The sequence below is a fragment of the Durio zibethinus genome, chromosome 4 (assembly GCF_047325235.1).
Source record: "Durio zibethinus cultivar Kanyao isolate XHJ-2024 chromosome 4, ASM4732523v1, whole genome shotgun sequence".
Taxonomy (NCBI): Eukaryota; Viridiplantae; Streptophyta; class Magnoliopsida; order Malvales; family Malvaceae; genus Durio; species Durio zibethinus.
In genome coordinates this window covers 17225120-17247276 of record NC_143165.1, presented here as the reverse complement: position 1 = coordinate 17247276, position 22157 = coordinate 17225120, and positions in this window count along the sequence as shown.

Sequence of the window (22157 nt, the reverse complement as noted above, 5' to 3'; positions counted from 1 at the left end):
ATGCTGGAAATCTTAATCTAAATCATGTAAAATCAAATGATTATTAACTACAAATTGAAAAAAAAAAAACGCTGCATGAATAATAAGAGAAATCATATTGAAAAACCCAAGCTAAGAAGAATTTGTAAGATTCAATGGAAGAAAAGTGGAAACTGAAACTACTAGCAAATCTATAAACCAAACTTCAAACTAAGAATTTAGATCAAAATGGAGCAAAATCAATAGAACATAAGCTATAATTTAAAAGGAAAATTAAGGAACTAAAAGAAAAACTAACTTGAAGAATGAAATTGAAAATAAGAGGCAAGAACTACATGAAAACTTAGAACAAAAATTGAGTTATAGCAGGTTTTCATTGAGTTAGCAAGAGAAAAATTAAAATCTAGAAACTTCTAAAGAGAATGAACTGGAATTGAGATAAGGTAAGATTCATCAACAAGTTTACCATAAAATTTGGCAAAGAAATCACATCAAACAATGCAAATCTTAGCTCATTGAATTACAAAATAAAATAGTATACAAATATGGAAAAACATAGCATTAAGAAAGAAATCTATCCAAACAATAGTTAAAATCATGAAATTAAATGCAATCAATTAAAAATTATCAAGTAAACATATGAATATAAAAGTGTTAAGTGCAAGAGATTCAAACCAAATGCTTAGATGGAGAGTAGATCATTGTTATTCTATCACTCATGCGAAGCTCATCTTTGTCAACTGGATTTAGTTGAAATTTGAAGCTTGATCTGGAACTGTGTGATTGGAATTTGCATAGATTTTTTCCATTATTATAGATTTATGAGTTAGGAATCTAGGAAAAGGATTTGGCTTAAAACAAGCTTGAATTCATCAAGTTTCGATCAAAACACTATGAAGAGGTTAGACTATAATTGAAAAACAAATTTGATGAACTTGTAAGATCAATGGAAATTGAAGATGAAAATGTGAGAATTTGGAAATTTTGTTGAGAAAATATTGAAATTTAGTGCAAGAAAGTTGGATTTGAAAAGAAAATCAATAAAAAAAAAGTGCCAAAGAAGGTTGCTTGGATAGTAAGAAAATGTAAATGTAGAGAAAGTAAACCCAAAAGCTTAAAGAAAAAAATCTAAAACTCTAAGCTAAAGTCTCTATTTAGTCAACCCCTCCCCTCTATTTATAGGCAAATAGGAGATGCCTCAACCCCTAAAATTTCAACAAAAATATCTAAATATTTCCAATCTTATAGATTTTTCTTCCTCCCTTCCTTCATGGCTTTTACTTGCTTGTTTGGCTTTTTAAGCTCTCCTTACTTTCAAGCCCTCTTCTCATGATTTATTGCACTCCAAGTAGTCAAAATTATGACCAATGGGAGACATTCAAGCAGCAAACTCAACAACTCCATTTGGTCTTCTTTGAATCACCAAAGGTGGTGCCAAAATGCCTTGATCATATGAAGTTTGAATACATAGCACACTTTCAATTTTTCTCCTTCACTTTTGCTGTCAAATGCAACAATTTATTCTGTAAATTTTCTACCAAAATTCAAGCTATAAAATGGAAAATTCATGCATTATAATGCTTGGAAAATTTCTAGAAATTTACCAATTCAAAATAACTTCCAACTCCCTAATACACTTATTACCTTTCAAGCATGTATAAAGATAATAAAAAGGTACTTATGCATAATTGACCTATGGAAGACAATTCCAAATGAAAAATTATGAGAATTGAAACTTAAAATAAGGTTACATGAAGTTTATTTGAGCTTAAAAGTTCATAAAAAAAAGGGTTAAGAAAAACTCCCCTAAAAGGTAATGTAGCATAATTAAACTAGTTGTGGCCTTTTCTAGCTTTTAGCCATAAATCCTCCTAATTGCGTTCAAAATCTCTAAAATTCCTTATTTTCTATATTTTCATCTACATATGAGACAATTATGCATTTAGGAGTATTTTTGCTAAAATTTTCAAGTATCAAGCTAAAAATTAAGAGAAATTGCACTAAAAATGAGTACAAGAATGCTAAAATTTTAGTGCAATCAATCATCTTAAGTATCACATAAGATAACAATTAAACAAGATGGCACTTGTGTATTAGTTGTGCTACATCCTCTTAAGGTAATCATTTAATTTATATTCTTCCTTTAAAAGCCATATTGTTCACTGCTTGCCTCATCTTTTTGTTCTACATAGTCATAACCAACCCTGAATCTAGCTTTGTTATGGATCTTGATGCAAAGAAACGGCTTGATGCTCAAGCAGATGACACAATTTTCTTTTACAAGGTGAGGATAAATAAGAGTAACATATCTTTAGATTATTTTAAATTTAAATGATCTACAAGGTTTCTTGGACTAGTATTGTGCAATATTGTTTGCTCATGCATCTTTACTTTAATTACAAAAAGTAGATATTAACTTCAAATTGCAGTTTGCTCCAAATTTTTTGTTATTGTAGTCCATGACCATAATCACTAGCCAAATTTTATAATATTGAGCTGTCAAATTTTTGGATGAAATATTCTAAAGATTACTAGGGTTGGCTTTTGGCAAGTTATCCCTGGTAAGGTATACATATGCAAATCCCTCTCTTCAACATACTCACACGCGGATATATGTTGTCAACTTTGTTTAGTAGATTCTAGCTTCATAGCTTACATGTTTCTATTTGTGCGGATATACAATCCCTATAAAATGCACAAATGTAATATTGGTAAATGATAATGAGATTATGCTTGAGATTTGAGCTGAATATGATCATTCTAAAAAGGCAAGTGAAATGTTTTTATTGTTTATCTATCTTTTTCTGTAATTCTAAAATTTTTTGATTAATTTTTTTATTTGAATTATATTATTTAAGGCTTGTGCATTATATTTTCTAGTCAATTTTTATTCCTATACCCTTTTGAAAACTTTCACACAAGGAGTTCTCCGTTGTGTTGCTGGACTTTCCCCAATAGTTGATCCATTAAAAGTTGAAGTCCAATTGTTTAATGAACTCTTGAATTTTGAGGCTGGCAAGTATTTTTTAGGTATTTGGATTCTTTTCTTGCTTTCTGCCATAATTTATTTTGAATTCTTATGACTTTAATAACTTCATAATCCTATTGAACTTGATAATTGGCTTGCTAATCTCAACTAGGATTCCAAAGTGGAGATACTTGCTATATATGTAGTAGCATCACTTTCAGATTTTTTGTAAGGGATACGTTTCAATTTGAAAAAGCTAGGTAGGTTTAATAAGCCTTGTGTGGTTTTGTTTTTTTTGAATTATTGAACAACTTAGAACCATAACATCCATATAATATTATTGTTTGCACATCAGTCTAATAGGCATTTCTTTCTAAGCTTAGCATGATGAAAAATTCTAATAAGTATTGTTGCAACATGTGGATCCAGGAACCTGATCGCTGGATATGGAAAGAAAGCAGGTAAAAGCATCTTTAATAAAATTAAAACTGAAAAGTAGCCACCAATCTTTTTTTAGGGTGTGATTGGCCACCAAAATTTTTTTTATCCTTTTAATATAATATTTAAGACAAGTATAAAGCTTATTAAAATAATATTTACGGTCTGTAAAATTAGAGTTGGGTCTAGAAGTCGATACGCATGGGGAAGGATTAACACCTTCACACATTGAAAATGGTATCAATTGATTACATGTTATCCTTTGTTTTTGGAAAAAATGGTTCTATTATAATGTTAAAAAATTAATTCCTTTCTTTTACTTGTTTATTCCAAAAATTGAATCTCTTTTTTTTTTCTAATTTTCTTTTGAAGGGTAATTATTTTTTTTTTGAAAATGAAAACAATTTATTTTTAGATCAAGATGAAAAAGTCTTAAATATTATGACATTTCTTCTACCCCTTACATTTAGGCAAACCTTCAAAAATGTCCCTAAGTTAGGAGTTTTCAAATTGCCTCACAAAAGCCGAGATAATACCTCGTATAAATGATAACCATTAAAAGTCCCCCTTATTTAGACCAGATCTCAAAGGTTAGTTTTACTTGAGATATTATTTTATTTTAAAACACTTTTCTTGAAAAACCTCATTTATCAAACATATGCATGGTATGCATAAGCACAACAATGTATAAAATATGCATGATAATGAAAAATGAAGGACAAAATTTAAATGCATGATAATTCAAGAATGCATGCAACATTAAAGTAAAACGAGAAGCAAATGCTTGAAAGGGATCAAGGATTGGTTTTGAGATTTGGGGATTGGTTTGAGCTCTTGCAGTTTAGGGGGGTTCAGTTTTTAGGATTAAGGATAGTTAATGGTTTGGGGTTGGTTTGGGTCTAGGTTAAGGTTTAGGATTTAGAGTTAGGTTTTGAGTTTTGGGTTTAGGGTTTGCTTTTGAGTTTTGGGTTTAGGGTTTAAGGTCTAGGATTTAAGGTTTAGTTTAAAGGTTTAGGTTTTAGGGTTTAGTTTAGTGTTATGGTTAAGTTTAGCATTTGGTTAGGGTCTAGGATTGGTTTAGGGTTTAGAGTTTAAGGTTTAGGCTTAAAGCCTAAAGGTTTGATTTAAGGTCTAGGGTTAGGGTTAGTTTAGGGTTTTAGAGTTTGGTTTTGGGTTTAGAGTTATGGTTAGGTTTAGGGTTTGAGATTTGGTTTAGGATTTAGGATTTATATTGTGGTTGAGGGTTTGCATGGTGAATGCATGTAACAAAATAACCAAAATGCCATTGATAAAAATACAACCTTTAATGTATGAAATATGGAAGAATATGGAAACCCAAACGTAGGTATATTTACAAACATCTCACAAACTAGACATATATGCAGCAAACATAGTAAAATGGATCAAACACCAAGGGTTTTAGTTTTAGGATAGTTTGGCCAAGCCATGATCAAGGGCTTGATCGCAACATTGATGGTCAATTTCATGCTCCATTGTTTGGCTAAAAACAAGTAGGAATGTCTCCACCATTTTTGCTTTATACTAAACACATGAAAACAAAGTAAAATATACCAAAAACTTTACTATCTTCACACTTTTATTCACTAAGAATTTCATCAAACACATAGAAAACATATAGAAATAGCTTCGACATATAGATCACAATCAAACAAATATGAAATAATCAACATTTGGCCATGAAAACAAGCTTGAAAGTTTCAACCAAGCAATAGACAAGGCTAGGGTTGAATACTCCCCATGGCATTTCCATAATCATGCAACCTTTTATTTAGCTAGAACATGCATCAAACAATTTAAAAACTTACATAGCATTTTATTACCTAAGGATTTTCGTCAAACATGTAATAAACTACCTAAAGAAAAAAAATAAGAAATGTAAAAACTAACCAAACATATCATGCAAACTATAAAAACAATAAACAAGCACACAAACAGCATTCAATATAACATTTAAATCATCAAAATATATTATTCAAAGGAAGGAAAATATTAAAATGGACCCCAAGGAGAGGAGGCTTGGCTGAACATCCCATAAGGTAGATTTGTTGCTATTTCTTAATCTTTTTGTTTCCAACCAAAACTATGGATTAGTTGGTTCAATTTTTGGACCAAGATCGGAGTTATGGAGGCAAACAACTATGGAGGAAGTCGTTTTCTCCCAAATGAACAAAAGAAGTCAAAGAATAACAATATGGAAAGTATAAAAATGGATATGAAAATGTATGAAGAATATAGTAGAAATTATACCTCTAAAGAGCTTCCAAATTTTTTTTCCTCTTTTTTCCTCCCTTTTACACCATTTCCTATTGGCTGCCTCCTTCTCTTTTCCAGCCTTAAATGATGAATATAAAGGCCATGCAAATGCAGGATAGCCTTTGATAAAAAAATGCATCCAAAGGCCACTAGCTTTCCTTAAAGTTTATTTTCCAAGCAATCACCTCTCACCCTTAGATTAAAGCCTTTAAAAGATTAATGGTTCATGATGAATCCAACATAAAATAAGGCTTTTGGTGTATCTAGAACGATGTAAAAAGATTGTTTTGCCCTTTTTAAAGTTTCCATGTTTTTATAAGATTTTATTGAAAAACCATGATTCCTTCATTTTTTGTGATTTCAATGTACCAAAAATCATAAAATAATATAAAAACATGATTTAAAACCAAAAATCTAAGGTATGATCAAAGTTTTTAATGCACCAAAAATCCTAAAATAATTTCAAAACATGATCTAAAACGTTTCACATAAAACCAACCTTGGCAAAGTTAAATTATAAAAATATCCCTAACGACATTTTAGTAATTTTACACATTCCAAGGTGCAGTCAACGTTTTTAATACAAAAAAAAATCATAAAATGGTATCAAGTCATGATCTAGAGCTTTTCATGAAAAATTGATCTCGAAAAGGTTAAATTATGACAATACCTCTAAAAGGCATTTTAGTAATTTCACACTCTTAATGTACAATCAAGGTTTTAATGCACCAATAATCATCAAATAATTTTTAAACATGATCTCAAAGTTTTCATGAAAAATTAACTTTGAGAAAGTCAAATTAAAAAAAGCCCATGAAGGGCATTTCGATAATTTACCCTTTCCGAAGTGTGATTAGAGTTTTTAGTGCATTAAAATCATAAATTTCAACCAACTTGACTTAGTTCCTATTTAGTTGTGAATTTTAGATAATGACTCGAGTTCGATCCAGTTTGACTTATTTTGATTGAGTTTGACCAAGTTTGACCTTGAGGCATTTAGGTCAAATTGATCATAAAATCAATTTTGAAAACTTGTCAAAATTAAAGGAATGTTGGATTTGAATTGGATTGAACATTATAAATGTCATAACTAACTAAATTCTGTCCAAACAAAATTAGGTACCTACAAATAACTATTTAGAATGGCTTATAGCAAACATGATATAAGTTCTAAGTTCTTATAGTATATTTTGGCAATTTATATCAAGTAATAAATGTATTACAAAGTGATGAGAGTAATAAATCTTCTACCTTTTGCTAGAGGTTAAAAAGTTATGTATTTTTGTACCCTTTTGGTTTATTGTAGTGTGTTAATTTGTCATACTTGTTTCTTTTTGTAATTGCAAGCTTTTTACTATTGACAACGACTTAACTATAGAAAAACTTGCCTTTAACTGAATTGAAGGATAATATGAATATAATCATATATCAAAATATGCAAAAGATGTACATAATTTACAAAAGAATAGCGGAAGCATTTTTGAAAAAGTGCTACGGAAGTGATGCCAATTTAGTTCTTAGTCAAAGACAAGATCACGCATTCAAGAATTGTTTATGTTCCATTGTGTAAATCTTTAAACACCAAAGCAAGATATTACTTTCAAGTTTTGATTCTATCCTTTGCTAAATTCTTTTTTTGTCCTCTCTTGTAATTTATGTGACACATCACATAATCCTACATTTATAAGACTTTTCACATATTTGATTTGGATGAACATTCTCATCATCAATTCTCTTCATCATAGTTTATGGACTTTGTCATAATGCCATATATCTTAGTAAGAGTGGAAGAATAATGGTAGTTTATATTGCTTGATTTTCAAACACTAAATATTAACTACCTTGGTAGTTTTCTTATCTTGGTTTATACGACACAAATAACCACCATTTGGTATTTATCTAACATGTAATATTTTGCCATCCATTGTGGACAACTATTTCTTAAATCTCCCACTCGCATGGAATAGGGGTAAACTCTTATGATCAAGAAAATGTTTTCTCTACTCTTTGTAATAGGTTCATATATACAAGGAAATAAAACCATACAACTAGCATATTTAAAGAGCATAGTGCTATACAATTGTTAGGTGCATATAGCAACTCATAATCACAACTAATTACTATACAATTATTAGTTGTATATAGCTACCATCAAAACAACTATGCAATACCTTAGATCATTTAATCACATTTCAAGTTCCTTATGATCTCTTTTTTTTTATCATATTGGATGATACATTTGTGTATTCACAATTATGTTCAACATATTAAACATATTGGTTAAGCACTTCATTTTAATTCAACTACTCTTTAAATATGACTCATTAGGTTGAATAATTTATGACCATTTGCATTATTCCAAGATAGCTAACACTAAATTAAAACTTTTTGAAATAGTAAAAAGTCCTTGAGGGTGTTAAATTGAGATCCATATGATCATAAGGGTCTCACACCAGTGATTTCAAGGGTTTCACACAACCAAGAAGCAGAGATCAATTCTTCTATTACCCTTATTGGTCAAACAATGCATATGTGGTATGAAACACATGCTATGGTATTACTTTCCTTTTCCAATGGAGTGTATGCCTTTATCATTATATCAATACCATACATGTGATAATTTAGATACTTTAGTATCCAACTTGAGTCCACAACTGGATTTATCATAATCAACAAGACTTCCACCTTGCATATTCAAACAAACAAAGTGAACTATGGGATTTTCATTTTTAGTCTTAAATCTCATTAACAAGTGACTTCATATTAATCCATTATCTAGGCAATTTCATTTTAATCTTAGGCTCTCGATCCAAAACTTAAATCTAATCTCATCTTCATGGTACAAAACCATTGAGGCGATTGCTTATATTAGAAAGCCAACCATCTATTTGACAGACCTTTTGAATCATATCGTTTATGTACATATACATGTGTATATGCATCACAAAATAAAAGTACCAAATTTTAATGTCATTAATCATTTTCAACATAAGTCAACTTAAATAGGAAATATTATAGATTGTTCACATGGAACATCTTAATTAGTATATCCTCATCTACACAACCCTTAAGATTTTATATGACTTTGAAACATATATTTAAGTATGGGCTATTTAAATGGATCGGCAATCATCTTATGCATAGAGTATTACATGTTGACTTCCTTTGGCATAACCCTATCTCTCGCAAAATTATATTTTGCATTTTTGTGTTTGGTTTTGGAATCTTTTTGTGAATGTGATTGTTGCTTGAATATTGCAATTCACTAATACTGAGTTAGACTCATCTTTTGCAATTCTCAAATGATTAAAAATCTCTTAAACAAATGATTTATGGCATTACTGTTGAAAATGCCAGAAATTTAGCTTTCATTGTGGATAGTGTTATTCAAGTTTATTGCTTATTGATCTAAGATATAACACAATATTTAGTAAGAAAACATAACCAGAGGTAGATTTCCTTTCATTTAAATCACCTTTCGAATTGGCGTCTATATAGCTAATTAAATGCAAACCACTTTCTTGATAGCACAACAAATAATCTATTGTACCTTTATAATATCTTAATATCTTTTTCATGGCTTTCCAATGGAGTTGATCTAGATTAGATTGATATCTATTTACCATGCTCATGGCATAGCAAATGTCCAGCTATGTGCACATCATAACATACATAATGCTTAACACTAGAATAAGGAACTCTTGCAATTTGTTCCCTTTTTTATGGAGTTTTAGAACAATTTTTTGGCTCAAGTCTTCACCTTTTATCATAGGAGTTTCAGTTGACTTACAGTATTGCATACTAAATCATTTAAGAATTTTCTTAATATATTACTCTTGTGAAAGAGAATAATTTCTAGAAATGATCTCTCTTGATTCTAAAATCTAATATGGAAGTTGTTTTACATAAGTCCCTCATTTTTAAATTTGAAGACAACCAAATTTCACTACATTGAAATACTTCTTACTATTTCTAGCTAACAATATGTCATCCACATAAAATGATAAGATCACTAACTCATCTTTATTCTTTTAACATACACGTAGTGATCTTCAACAATCATGATAAAATCATATAAAATTATCACTTGATGACTACTAATGTACCATTGCCTTAAGGATTCTTTAGGACCCTAAACTGATCTTAATCACTTGCATAATTTTGTGCTATTGAGCTTTGTGTGCTTCAATATAAATTTCCAATTCTCCATTTAGAAAAGCACTTGTCACATCCATTCGATGTAACTTCAAGTCTAAACAAGCTACTTTGGCTAGAAATGTGTCTTTTGGGTAGATCAATTAATTCCCATGCAATTTTTTATATTAGACTTCATCTCTTTTTCCATAGCTTTCAACTACTTTTTTTTTTGCCTAACTTACGATTCATGTGAAACAAATTCATCAAATTTAGTCATGCTCTCACTTGGATAAGATATTGTTGGTGCTTGTTTAAGAATATGCATTATTTGATTTGTAACTAACAAATAATTTTTGGACTCAATTCACTATAATTTGGAAACTCATTTACTAAAAAGTGGTATTTCGTTATTCAAAATTCAATTACACTTCCACTTGATTGTTCACTAATGATATATATCATTTTAGAATGTTTAGAGTATCTTATAAATATATATTTGTTGCATTATGGACCTAACTTACCTTGTCAATGAGCGAATAAGTGAACATAGGAAACACAACCAGAAGTTTTCATATTTCTAAGATTTGGTTTTCTCCCAATCCAAAATTTATAGGGAGTGGTTCTAAATGACTTGGAGAATAGTCGATTAAGTGTATAAGACCTTGTAATCCCTCTTTAGTTAATCCATCCATTCTTTGTTAACCCATTTGGCCAAGTTTAGTATGCCAAACATTCACATCAATATTGGCATCATTAAACCATTTAATAAATACCATAATGATTTGTTTTCAAAAATAAATCCATATCAATGTTATTAAAATTCATAACAAATCTTAGGGGACAAAAACTAATTCCATCAAATATTAAGAGCAAACAAGACATTGTATAGGATAAGGGTTTTTCCACTACACACACTTAATTTTTAGATGCTAAGTCTTTTACTTTAATCCTTAGATTGTTTCCTACATAAATCCATTTTACTCATGTCTCATACTACTTCATTTTTGGTCTTCGAGTCTTCTTAAACTCATTACATTCACAAGTAAAGTGACTCTCATTACCACTATTAAAGTGCTTGACTTTAGCTTTGTTCTTCTTTAAATGCCTTACGACTTTATCTTTTGTTACATTAACCACTCTTTGGTCTTTTAGGACTTTTCTTCTTTTTCCCACTTATGGCCTATGTTTAAAACCCATAACTTTTGAACTTGTGTATGCCATATACACATCAATAGTAGGCTTAGATGCTTTTTTTTGAACTTCTTCTAACTAAAGATGACAAATGCATCATCGAGAGCTTTAATACTCTCATTATGAGTGGGTGCACTTAAGTACTCTTAAAAATATGGCAAAGATCAAATGACAGCTTAAACTTTTTGTTTATTTGTTAGTGTGATCAGTCTCTTTAAACTCCTTAATCATGTTTGTCATCTATTTTACATGCTATCTCATATTTTTATTAAGGTGTATCTTGTAAATGTCAAACATTATAGTGAGTTGCCTAAGTTTAGTAGCTAAAATTTCACCACACTTTTTTGCAAGGCATTCCACATCTCTTTGGCAATATCACTCAACTTAAATTCACACAAGATATCATTCTCATACTGTTTACCAACCCAATTTTAAGTAGTTGAGTTTTCTCTTTCTAGGCTTCATACCTTGGTCCTTTTTATGTTAAGATATATTCCTATACTTAAGCTCCACTAGGACATTGTTAAGAACTTCAAGAACTTTTTGTTCTTCTTACACATATTGGATTTTCATACTCCAGATTTCATATTTATCTTTATTCATTAACTATGTACTTAAATGTAGTAGCCATATTCAAAGAATAATTCTAAATTGAGATACCTATGCACTAATTAATGCCTAGTATTACATGCATCAATTTCATCACAATATAACAAATAAAAAAAATGACAATCATTCACATAAAAAGTGAAACCAAATGGTCACTATGTTTGAAACAAATTCCATCTTTAATTTGTTTGATTATCACTTATTATACTCCATTGTGCAAAATTTATAATTCTATGGTAACTCATCAATTAACACTTTAGAACTCTCACTAAACATAAGGTTACTTTCACTCAATAACATATATTGATCGAATTCACATTGACAACTCTCACAAATCATGTAGATATTGAACACATAAACAAGTTTCATCATTAAATATACACAATGGTTATTAAATTGTATTCTCAATCAATATGTATCACTTGCCTAGTGGCTAGATGAAATCTATAAATTCCATTGATAGTTCTATTTTTTTTAGCCATTTATAGAGTTCTAAGAATTTTTTTATGTTCCATTATGGAGACTTTGGTTGATAAAGAAGGTTGCATTCCTCTTTACCCAATTCATCACATATTCATAAAATTCTTTATCAAAGTTGTAACATTGGGACATTTCTTTTTGTTAGACATCTAAAGATCTTCGAAAAAGATTATTTTGTCTATAGGTAAGGAGTGTATCTATTCAACATCATGTATATGTTTAGATTCTCCTTATATGCATGTTGCCACAAAATATCAACTCTTTAATCTTGTCATTAACCCTAATGATACGTCTCACAATATCATCATCTTTTAGATCCATTAGATGTTTTACAAATTCAATTAAAAGCCTTATGGTTCTAAGCAATTACACTTTAGTCGTTATAATAAATAAGAGTTCTAACAATCATTCTCATGATTTCTATTACATATATATAAAATTTCATGAACACGTAATTCACACAAGTCTTATAATGATTAAAACAAATTTAATCATTCTTGTGTAATTTATATTCCCAATGTTAATCAAGGACTATAAATGATTTTGAAAAGACTTTCATTTTAATGAAAAGGGTTAATAACAACTTTGGTCCTTAAACTTTTAACTAAATTTTATTTTGGCCCCTGATCTTTAAAAAGTTCTAATTAGATCCCTAATTACCGAAAGTTGTCCTATTTTATTTGTTCCCTCCATTTCAAAATGTTAAACTCTCAAAATTTAGGAACCAAGGACCAAGATATCATTTCTTTTATGTTTTTTTTTTGTAATATAATTTATTAGAAACTAAGGCATTTATTGTTAATTTAGACAGTTTCATAGGTGGAAGAACAAAAACAGGATATAATTAGAAATTTTTAAAGATTAATATCAAAATAGAATTTGGGTTAAAATTTAGAGACTACGATTGCTATTAACCCTAAAGAAAATGTTATAGGTAGTTGATTGTCCTGATAGATAGTCGATTACATTCTTCATTTTTCAATATGTTTAAAAAATTATGTAGGAAACTTAAATGCTTTAAGAAGGTATTCCAATGAAAACGAAAGGGCATTCGAATGCCTGTTTAAAAGTTGAATTTTTGCTAAGGTATTAGGATGCCTTATCGAGCATTTGAAAACTCGAGTTTAGAAAATTGAAAACTCAATCCAAAATGATCTAAACAGTAATAGCAACTTACATTTGAATGTTTCAAAAATATTTACAACATCTTTTCACATCAAAATTATACACTTTTGTGTATATCTTCTATATATATTTTAGACATATTTTCATACGAACTGAATAACTTATCAAAATTTCAATGTTTCAAGAAAAATAATGAAACAACTAGGAATTAAGCCTTTATGGATATGATACTAATGAAAAATAATATAAACATAATCATATATCACAATATGAGAAAGAATTGCATTATTTGTGGAAGCATTTTGTTAGAATTATTTTGAAAACAATGTTGACTTGATTCACTAGATGAGAAAAAGATCACGCATTTAGAAATTTTTAATGTTCTATAGTGTAAATTCTTAAACACTAAAGCAAAAGATTCCTTTTAAAGTTTTGGTTCTATCTTTTTTTCCATGTAATCTATGTGATTCATCAAATACTCTAACATACATGAGACTTTTCTCATATCTGATTTAGATAAACATTCTCATAATCAATTCTCTTTATTAGAGTCTATTGACTATTGCCGAATGCCATATATAGTAGTAAGAGTGGAAAAGACACGATAGCTTCACTACCTAAAGATCAGGTAATATCGATGGATTGCCAACCATTTTTTTTCATCATGATTTTATAGGTAAATAAGATGAAATCAATTGGTGCATTTTTTAGCAATGGAAAAAATCTGTCACTAAAAGATTATTAATGGATTAGCGACATATTATTTTTGTCACTAAAAAATTTTTAGTTTTTGAAAAAAAAATAAAAATATTTGTTTGAATTAAAAAGGGAGGGAATTTTTTATTAGTAATGGATTACCAATGGAATTTATCGATGAAAGATAAAATTAGTGATGGATTCCATTGATAATCTATCTCTAATAGTTAAAAATTTTGAATTAGCAATGGATAATCCATCGATGACGTTCATTAAGTTTTATTGGTAATGGGTGTCCATTATCATAATTTCCTTTTGCCTTACCCCTCTTCTCCTTGATCCCAAATCCCTAACTCTTTCTCTCTCTCTCTCTCTCTCTCTCTCTCTCTCTCTCTCTCTCTCTCTCTCTTTCTCCTCACCCCTTTCCTTCACTTCTCTTCTTCTCTTTCTCTTGTGCAGCCCTATCCTTCTCCCTATGCATTCTATGCTCTACTATGATCAGTACTTGACCATGAGTGATCCTCGAGCCCGAGCTTGTTAGTGACACCCTCCCACTCCTCTACTAAGGTAAGTTTCTTTTAAAACTTCATTAATTTTTAGTTATTTATACAAAGAAGAAAAAGATTGTAGTCATGCGATTAGAATTAAACTTAGATTGTATGCATTGAGTCATACTTTCAAAGGTTGTGGGTTTGACTTTTAAAGGTCAAGAGAATTTAGACTATAAATATAATTTATTAATTCATTTAATTCAATTAATTTTTAAATTAATCTAATAATAAAGTATTTACACTCTTAATTTATTATATTTAAAATAAATTAAAGAAAATTATTTAACCAAATATGTAAATACAAAATTATTAAATTAAAAACTTTAACAAATAATAAAATGAAATGATCTGTTTTACTATTTATTTTTAGTTTTAATCTGATTTCATTATCATTCTTTATAATTAATGAAAATTAATTCAATAATTTATTGATTAATCAAATTAAATTGACTTGATCGCATAATTTGATTTTAATCAAATTATGAACATTTTTTAGTAGATTAAAATTTTAAAATAATAATGGAATAGAAAGAAAAAAAGTAAGATAGTTTCTTTCCTTCCTAATTGTTTAAAGTTTTGGGCTTTGGGTTTTAACTAGTTATTGGTCCTTCTAAAGTTGACAAAGGATACAAGCTCACCCATTAACATTCATTTACTATTGTTGTCTAAGCCCATTCATTTCCTTAGGTTTGACTCTTTTATTTTAAAAAAAAATGCATGCGTGTGTTAAAATTTTGTAATTGCTATTTAGGAATTTAATTGCTTATTTTTAAATTTAATATAGTAAGAGTAATATTTTTTGCAATTAATGATGATACAATTAAGGTTGAAAAAATGGACAAAGATTACTCTTAGATTTATTCTCATTTAGATGTAAATGAATACATTAGTCAAAACTTCTATGATGGTGTAGAGCAATTTATTAGATATGCTTATTCTCAGCCATACTTTGTAAGTAATGGAAAAATTAGGTGTACTTGCATCCAATGTGACAATAGATGGTTTTTAAATATGGATGTTGTGTGTTAGCACATTTATTGTAAGGGGCTTAGACAACCATCAAACAGTAGGGATACCTTTAAATCTAGTAATGAAGTAAGATTAGAAAATTCATATGCCAAAATCGTTATGGATGTTGTCTATGCTGCTTTTGGGCTGGATACTTCTCACGTTAGTGATAAAAGAGATAAGGAGAAAGATTCAAGTGCAAATGCAACAAGTTTCTACTTTTTGTTAAATGATGTAAAAGAACCATTATGGTCAAGTTGTACGAAGCACACAATTCTATCTGCTATGTCAAAACTTTTAAATTTTAAATCATAATTTAATATGAATGAGTCTTGTTTTAATCGTCTAATCAGCATACTGAAGAATACGTTGCCAATTGATGAGAAATTATTAAAAAATTCTATAAAATGAAAATAAAAAGATGACAAAACTTGGACTTTGTACAAAAAATTCATGTACGCAAAAATAATTGCATGTTGTTTTATAAGAAAGTAGCAAATTTGATATATTGTTTAGTATGTGGTCATCCTCAATATTTAAGGAATAAATTTGGTGGCAAGAAGAAAAAGCATATTCTTTCTAATATCTTATTTTATATGCCACTAATACCAAGACTTCAAAGACTTTATATGTCAAGTAAAACTGTTGAATATATGACATGGCATGCCTATAACCAAAGTCATGGTGGCATCTTTGACATCCTGTTGATGGTGAAGCTTGGGAACATTTTAATAGTAGCCATGAATCATTTATAGTTGCAGTTCAAAATGTTAGATTAGAATTATGTGCTAATGGTTTTTGTCCATTTAGTTCAAGTGCAAAACCATACTCTTATTGGTCAGTAATGATAATGATATACAATTTGCCACCATGGTTATGTATGAAGTGAGAATATATCTTATAAAATATGATCATTCCAGGAGAGAGCAATTTGGGTCAATATAGATGTATTTTTAAGATCTTTAATAAATAAGTCACAAATATTATAGTCGAATAGTGTTTGTGACATATGATGTTTATAGAAAACAAAATTTTCATTTGATGGTAACTCTTTTATGGATAATTAATGATTTTCTTATATATGATATGTTGTTTGGATGGAGCACTCATGGAATCTTATCATACTATTATTGCATGGGACAAGGAAAGTCTTTTCAATTGGATCATGGTAAGAAGACTTGCTTGTTTTATTGTCATTGTTAGTTTTTGCCTCTTGATCATCCTTTTCGAATGCAAAGGGATAAATTTCAAAAAGTGGTTGAGAATAACTCCCTTATTATTCCATTATAAGGTGAAGAAATTTTGGCTTGGTTAGATAGCTTCCCTAATATTACTTTTGGCATGAAATGTAGTAATAAGAAGTTAGATGGTTTTAGGGAAGTCATAATTGGGTCAAAAAAAGTATATTTTGGGAGTTTCCCTATTGGTTCACCGATCTAATTTGACACAATCTTAATGTGATGCATATTGAGAGTAATGTTTTTGACAATGTCTTTAACACAATGATGGATGTGAACGGTAAAACTAAAGACAACATAAAGGCTAGACAAGATCTTAAGTTGTATTGCAAATGACCTAAGTTGGATTTGGTTTAAGTGAATGGGAAAGCATTCATGCCTAAAGCTTTGTACACTTTAAGTAAATAGCAGAGAAAAGATGTTTTTACTTGTGTTAAATAATTAATACTTCCTGATGGTTTTGCACCTAACATAGCTCATGCATAAACATAACTAATTACAAGTTTTATGGGATGAAAAGTCATGATTGTCATGTTTTCATGCAATGATTGCTCCCAATTACCTTTTATGATTTGGTGCCTAACTCTGTTTGGGATGCAATTACTAAGCTATCTCTTTTCTCAGAGATCTTTGTCCTACTGAACTACATGTTGATCATATGAAAGTGTTGGTGAAAAAATTGTATAAATAATATGCAAATTAGAAAAGATTTTTCCTTTAGGTTTCTTTGATTCTATGGAGCATTTGCTGATTCACTTAATAAGACAAAAATTGGTGGACCTATTCATTATCAATGGATGTATCTGTTTGAAAGTTAATATATTTCAACGGGTTTGAAATTAACATTTATTAATTTAATTTTTAGTCAATAACATATTTTATGCTTTGATCATGCCTAGGTTTCTTCATCATTTCAAGAAAAAATGCACCAATCGAGTATTTCTTGAAACATTTATATATAAGGTATATGTTATCAAGGAGATATCCATTTTTTTACTTATTATATTTTGATCCAAATGTGTCAACAAGATTGAATCGAGTTCCACATATTGATGATAGGGGAGTTATGAAATCTAGAGGGTGTTTTTCAGTTTTTACTCATCTTAGCCGAGCATTGAATCCACAAGATAAGTCTCGATGGCTATTAACGGATGAGCATACCAAGGCCTACTTATATGTTTTATTGAATTGTTAAAAGATAAATCCTAACATTAAGTAAGTACTATGACCACAAGATATGACCACATGATATCTAGTTAGTTTTTTAAATATGTCTAAGTCATAATTTACATTTGTAGGATATTTGATCACTCGATAAGAAGAGAATTTGTGAATATAAGTGATGTGAAATTGGAGAAAGCAAGTGTGCAAGATTTTCGCAATGGCTTAGACAATTTGCATATTTATAGTATAATAGCATACATGAATAGAAATAATATTTTCATATTATTTAAAATAATGATTTATTTGAATGTTTTACGATTGGGGAGGTTGAAAAGCAAAATGGCAAAATTAATCATTGTCTAGATGAGATAGCTTATGGCCTTTGACACACGGTTAGTTGTTTCACAGGTTACTTTGTGAATGGTTTTGAGTTTCATCCAGTTAAATATGGCCAAAGTCAAAAAATGATGAATTATGGTGTATAAATGAAATGAAGTTGTTATAATGATTATGAGCATGACTTTTATGGTGTCTTGAAAATATCATTGAGTTAAAATATTTTGGAGTAGGGAATAAAATTGTACTTTTTAAATGTCATTAGTTTGACACGGAAAAGGGGGTAAGGGTAGATCCCCATCATGGTTTTATTAAAATGAAACACAATTCAATAGCAATGAACCATTTGTTTTAGCTTCATAAGTACATCAAGAATACTATACAAGCTATCCTTCTAAAAGAAGAAATAGAAATGATTGGTGGGTAGTCTTGAAAACAAAGGCTAAGAGTACATATTAGGTAAGTAATGATGATAGAGATGAAAGAGAAACAACCGATTTAAATGAATATGTTTACCAATAAGTTGAAGTTTTTATTCCACGAAATGTTACTATCTCATAAGAACTTGATAATCTTACAATTCTTGTTGTTGGTAATTATGAAGAGATAGATTATGAATAAGCAATTAGAGTAGATGGATAAGAAAATGATGATGATGGTGATGATGAAAAAAAAGAAGAAAAAGAAAAAGATGATGATGATAATGATGAAATGCATGAATTTGCTTATTCTAATAGCAATTGAAATATTAAGTATGACTTTTAATGCTATATATTTATCCATTTAGTTGATGTGTTCAATAAATGTAATGTTAAATATAATAGTTGATTTAACATATTTTCATTATAATGTTTAGATATGCATATTTTTATATATTTTTGCTCATTTCATCTCATATTTTAATAATAAAAACATATTGATGTTGTTTGTTATTTTAGTGATATTTAATAATAAAAACATATTGATGTTATATATGACAGTTATGATAGGATGTCATGGAAAGAGCTCTATTCACTGAGGTGGTTTTACAACAAGATCAACAACAAATGATTCACGTATTGTGTCATCAGTAGCCCAATACAGCATAATCCCCAATACAATTTTTTTCAACACTAATTCAACATGATCTATGATACGAGCCTTTTTCAGCATTGATATAGCATAATCCACCATACGGGCCATCTTTCACACCGATGACAGATGACATAAATCCATCATTCACCAATAAACCACCACTTAAAGGAAAAGAAGGTAACATAACAAGGCAGAGGACTATGGGACCAAACAAAAGATTACCTACTTCGTCAGATCCAGACAAGTAGCTATGGACTACTCCACTAAGAAAAACATATGAGACACTTTTCCTTATTATTATTTATTTTTTAAAGAATTCGATCAATTTAACTAATCTTACTAACAAATGGATGTTAGTAGTTGTTTCAAGTAATTACCAGTTAGCCTAAAAATTTAAGAATAATTCAAGCGAATTTTATCGGTCCTTGGCCGATATGGAGTACAGTTCTTACGCTAGTCAAATCTATAATGTTTGATAAATTTAAGGTACTAATTGGATATTTATTTATTTTTTGCATATATTTGTTTGAGATTTGAATGAAAAGATGAAATTCTTATTAAACACTTATTGTATTTCACTATTACAAATGCTGGGAAAAATGTCAGTGGGCTGAGTCAAATGATGTTTTACTTCAATAGGCATGGAACAATATTTCAAAGAATTGATTGAAAGACTTGTTGTCCGATGAAAGGGAATTGGCAATGAAAAAGGTTGGAGTTGATAATATCATACATTGCTGAGGGATGGAACGAAAGTGATTCATAGCTAAGATTTGGGATGCTCTTATTAAGAATGTATAGAGCACTCCGAAAATGGCAAAACATCTCCTCTAAAGCCACACAAAATCATTGGACACAAAAGGAAAGATTAATTATAAAGCACATTATGGGTCGATTGCATTTCGTATTCATAAAAAAAATGGTTTGATGTTTTTCACAAGTAATTTTTTCATCAAATGTCAATTTTATATAAATTGCATTGTAATGTATTTCATTAAATGTATCTAAACAAATATAGTCACTTAAGTCACAACGAGAACCCACCTTTACAGAAGTCTTCAACCACACTCACAGATGTTTAGGACTTGGTAATTTTGTTGACAACAAGCCCAAAGTTGTTAGTGTGCGTAATTTTCTAATGACTTTATGAATACTTTGAAAATTTTGTATTGCTGTATTGAAATAGACAATATGTTATGTGTTTTAAGATTCAAAAACTTGGTGAGAAGTAAAAATTGTTGTGCAACTTACTTTTTGATTCTAGTTGTGAATTGTGATTATTGATGAAGTAGATAGTGTACGAATTGAAAGACTAAACATTGCAGACAAATGACATTGAACTATATAGTGTTTTGTACTTGTTGAGATGAAATGACTTTGTGATGGTGAACTATTGTGTAACTTGCTTTGTGATTTTGGTTGTGTATTATGATCATTGATAAATTAGATAGTGTTGTTATTGAAAGACTAAACATTGCAGAATGAATGGTATTAAACTATCTAATGTTTTATGTTTATTGGGATGCAATGACTTTGTAAAAGTGAAGACTTTGTATAGGTGAAAACTATTACGTAACTTGCTTTGTTATTCTGGTTGTGTATTATGATTGTTAATGAAGTTGATAGTGTAGTAATTGGAAAACTAAGCATTGCAAGACGACTGATATTGAATTATATAATATTTTGTGCTTATTGAGATGAAATGATTTTGTGAAGGTGAAAACTATTAGGTAACTTGCATTGTGATTTTAGTTGTGTATTATGATTGTTGATGAATCAAATAGTGTAGTAATTGAAATCCTAAACATTGTAGGATGAATGGTATTGAATTGTGTCATTGGAATGATAGTGTACTTGTGTTGGAATGAAAATTGTTTTAAATTTTTTGTAGGAAAACTATGCTACTGCATTATCTCAGAAATATGGTAAAGACTTTTCCAATCATCCAAAACTCGATCCACAAGCATGGACTGAAGCTATTGGAGGGGTTGAAGCTACGCGCACTCATGTATATGGTTTTGGATTTGTGGATAGATCTAAAGACCTATTTCACTCAAGTTCATCCACCAGCTGCAATAGCAATGTCAAACTCTGTTTGTGGTCTGTCATCAATGCTACCTCAAACTCCTTATCTTCAATTACCTTAGATACAATAATAGATTGATGATTTTAAGACCCAATTGACCACTTTCATGGATCAAATGATGTAGATGATGGGGCTTGGACAATTTTTGCAAAAACAACTTTCTAGACCAATGACGACAACCCTAGTTCTAGATCAAGAGATGCAATAGCACAATAAGTTCTTATTGAGGACTTTTGTGTATGTTATGGATATTTTTTATGTTTGTTATGAATATTTGTTGTAGATGATATTTTGTAGATGTTGGAGATGTTAATAATGTTAACTTTATAATTTTGCGGATGGATTTTACCAATGGATTATTGATGGATTTTGTCAATGGATTATTACCAATGGATATCAATGAATTTTATCGATAAATTATTATTGACGAATTTTTTAGTTGGCGAAATTGACCTTTTGGCTACTGATTTAGCGACGAATTTCCATCGCTAATTATCGATGGACTTTTACTGATGGAATTTTTGTTGACGAAAAAAATATGTTGGCAAATTCCATCGATAATTAACAATGGAATCCAACTTTAACTAATGAAAAGGCATTAGCAACTTGGGCATTAGCAACTTGGACAATAGCAATGAAATTTTTCCATTGCTCATACCATTGGTAAAGGTATTATTGACAGAAAATCAACCTTTATCAATGGAAAATTCCATCCATAAAAGTCATATTTTTGGTAGTGTTTATATTAATGGTTTGGCTGAACTTTGTTTAGTTTTTAAAACCTTAGGGTTTCATTTATTTTA